Source organism: Panthera tigris, chromosome C1 (assembly GCF_018350195.1).
Source record: "Panthera tigris isolate Pti1 chromosome C1, P.tigris_Pti1_mat1.1, whole genome shotgun sequence".
Taxonomy (NCBI): domain Eukaryota; kingdom Metazoa; phylum Chordata; class Mammalia; order Carnivora; family Felidae; genus Panthera; species Panthera tigris.
Window position 1 is genome coordinate 108,044,025 of NC_056667.1, and position 3,819 is coordinate 108,047,843.

Sequence of the window (3,819 nt, forward strand, 5' to 3'; positions counted from 1 at the left end):
CTGTTGTGCCCTCTCTTCCCCTCTTTTCAGAAGGGAGGACATCATTCCCCACACCTTCTACCTTGTGTGTTTGTATTTTGAAAGACTACAGAAAAAAGGGGAGGTATTTGCCCAGCTCAGAGACTAGCCAGTAAAGGAGAGATTTGGGTTCCTACCACTGAAGTGGAAGACCAGGGTGGAGCAGCCCTCTCTGCTTCCCTGCTGAACACTGCCACTGTCCGCCATGCTGCCATAGGGGCCACAAGCCCTATATGTGTCACAGTTAGACTAGCTGCTCTTCCTTAGGATTAGGCCCAGTGGTATTTATGTCCCAGAACCCAGTGTGTGTCTGGCCCACAGTGGTAGTGGTGGCTACAATAATAGTGATAATGATAATTGTAGTGATGGTACCATTAACAATTAGCTTGTACATAGCACTTACTCCAGCCACATGGTAACACATTTAAACTCTACAACAATCCTATGAGGTAGCAGTGATAATTATTTTTGATTTACAGGTAAGGAAATTGAACAAACAAAAAAATTGCTTACCTGGTGTCACACAGCAGTGAGTAGTAGACATGGCTCTGGACCCAGTGCTCTTGATCCTGCAGTCTCAGGGGAGCAACAAATATTTGCTGATGAATGAATCAGTGAATGAATGAATGAATGAATGAGTGAAGGAAGAGTTTTAGTTGACAGCACCAGAGGTCAATTCTGGCTAAAGAAGAAAAGCATTTTATTAAATGGTTCCTGGGTCTCCCAGCTTGCTAGAGAGCTAGGAGGAATAAGGGAGGGCGGGCTTTGACCAAGCTCCTGATCTAGCATCCCCTGGGCACAGAATAGCACTGTTCCTGCCCTCCTGTGGGATGCTGCTCCCTGCCTGGTCCAGCACTGCCAGAGCCCTCAGGGCAGAGTGTGGGATAGGGTGCTTGCATGCCCCACAGCTGTGGGCTTTCACTCCAACTGCCTAGGATATGGGGAAGTTGGATCATGTCTATAAGTTTCTCAGGAGGGGCTAGGGTCTGCCTCCAAGGCCCACAGTGGGCAGTTTCTCAAATAGGGGAGGGGATCTAGGGCTTGGCAGCAGAAGTGAGTAATGAGTTGGGGGAGGAGGAAGGTTTGCAGAGGCTCTAGAGAGCTGAGTTGCTGCAGAAGGACATGGCCTGCCCTGGGCCACAATGACATGTGCCCTTGATGCTGGGGCAGGGGAGTAGTTACGAGGGTACCTGGGAGCGAGCATATGGATCAGGCTCCAGCAGAAGCATTTGTCTTTTTGAAGGCAGAGTCTTGTTCAGTGGGTCTGCCATGGCCTCCCCCTGTCTGGGATGCCTGGTCCTCCACAGACTCCCATACAAGTTTTCTTGTGTGTGGGGGAGGACTGACTCAGCTCCTGGCTGCAGGTTTCTCACATGCCTTCCAGAGGAGTACTTCTATTATCTGTGAGAGCAGGAGAATCACACAGAGAGATGGTAAGGGACATTGAGACGTGAAGGGTCTTTGGAACCATGCAGTCTGAGTTCAAGTCCTACTTGCAGGCAGTGTGACCTTGGACAAGCCACCTACCCCAATGAAACTTGGTTTTCTTATGTGTAAAAAAGAGCTGTCCATATTTACTATGGCTTGTGTGAGCATTAAGTGTAAAATATCTTTAACACACTCTCTGATGCCGGGCCCTTGCCTGATATTCTGTAATGGTAGTTACTATTAATTTTTAGAATTATTAGTATTCATCACGCACACATGTTCCATCTAAAGAGCTGATGCCTACTTGAGAGGAAGGCAAAGTTATGCTGCATTACCTTTGGTTTTACTTCAAGCCAAAGGAATCTGTTTATTCAAGCAAGTGACGGTTGCTTGCTCTCTCTCTATTTTCTCCCAATGTGAGGCCCATCCCAGGGGTCCTCAATATATCCCTCAGTCTCAGTGAGTGCAGGAAGCATGATCTTTGCATGAACCCCAACCTTGGTGCCTTACTAGTTGCATGTATGACCTTGACTAGTTACTTAAACTCTCTGAGACACTACTTTCTCATCTGTAAAATGGATTGAAAATACCCATCTCGAAGTGGGTGCAGGTCAGTGCTTCCTTTCACTTCCTTTACCTGCTGCCACTCAGGCCTAGCCCCCTCATCTTTTTCTGTGGGATATTCCTCCCTTCCTCTTGGACCCCAAACAAACTCCTGCAGGAGGAGTTCTTGGTTGGTGGAAGGAGGCCCATGGTCAGGCCCACAGATGCAACCCTAGTTCTCTTTGGAGGGTGCATCCTTCAGGCCTGACTTTTAGGCTCAGGTCATTCAACACCATTGACCTCCCTGAGTGCCCTCCCTGGTCACCCGAAGGACTCCCCTTTGGGAGGAGACTCAGTCCTGGGGTTCTGGAGACTCCATGTGGATGAAGTGATCTTTGCTGTCCCTCCAGGGGCCCAGGGAGACCACTCACTCCCTCTCTGTCTTCCACTCAGCCTCTTGTGCTAGGCTCTTGGACAGCACATAAGGAGGGCAGCATTCCACCTTCATCTTCAGAATCTCACAGTCTGAAGGACAGTCAGCCATACCAACATCCTATAAAGTTCATCCATCAATACTGCTAGGAAGCCAGGTAACTTCTCTGATTGGGGTGTGAGGCTTGGGTAAGAGGAGGACCACCTGAATCCACTGAGGGATCCCAGAGATATAGAAAACAGTGTTCTTCCAGACAAGGTAACATTTGAGCCCCTGTCTATTGCAGGACAATGTTGTGCATGTGTTATTTGCATGCCTTATAAGAAATCTGCAAGGTCAGTTTATCCCACCTGTTCCACAGAGAGGAAAACCCAAGTTTCAGTGGGATGAAGGACTTGACTTGGATTTGCTTGAGGATTGCTCCTTGTTTGAGGGACAGGGATCTGACAGGGATTTTTACCAGTCTTTACCATACCAGGTTTGTTACCAATACAAAAAATTTTCACGGGTGGGAGTTTTGAGGATGAGTGAAAAGCCTTGGGAGAAAGTTTGGGGGCACACTGCCCTTAAGCCCATTCCTGGGAGTCTGCAGCTCTACTCAGGATGGTGTGGTCATGGGAGAACCAGTGTCCTGGCCCAATGCCTCATGTGACCTGGAGACAGAAGCTCAGAAGGACCCAGGGGAGCAGCTTCCAGCCCTGGAGCACATCTTCACATTTCCAGCCTTGTCTGATTCTCTGTTCTCTCCAGATAATATATTTAAGCTTGCAGGTAATTCTCTGGTGAAAGAAAATCCACACTTTGAGATGATGGCTATCCCTGCATTTGAGAGAAAATAATTTTGCTGCTAAACATGTTCAGCCACTCAAAAAAAAAAAATAAGGCAAAATGATACTTGCATCCTTCCTGTAGAGCACAGCAGTACAAGAACAGTGACGTGTGAAAGACCTCATCACCATTACATGTACTTCCCGTCCCTTGTCCTTTACAGTGTTCAGTTTCTTGACGGAGATGATGAGACAAACCTGGCTATTTTCCTGTGAGCTCTGGCATAGGATCTGGAGAGAGCATTTGACTTTTCCCACAAGAAACTAGTTATAGACAAGTAAACAAATTCCCAGACCCACTGACTGTTATTTACTTATTTTAGTATCAAAAGCTCTTGTTACGAAATATTTCAGACATGCAGACAAGTAAATAGAATTTATACAAAAGAACGTACATATGCACATGGCTTCATCTGGTCTTAAGATTTTATTACCTTTGCTTTATATCTTCTTTTCTCTAAAGAATGTTGGTTTGCATATTTTTAACTCTACATAAGCTGCATCATAGTTTTTTTTAATATTTATTACTTTTGAGAGAGAGACAGAGAGAGAGAGAGAGAGAGACAAGCA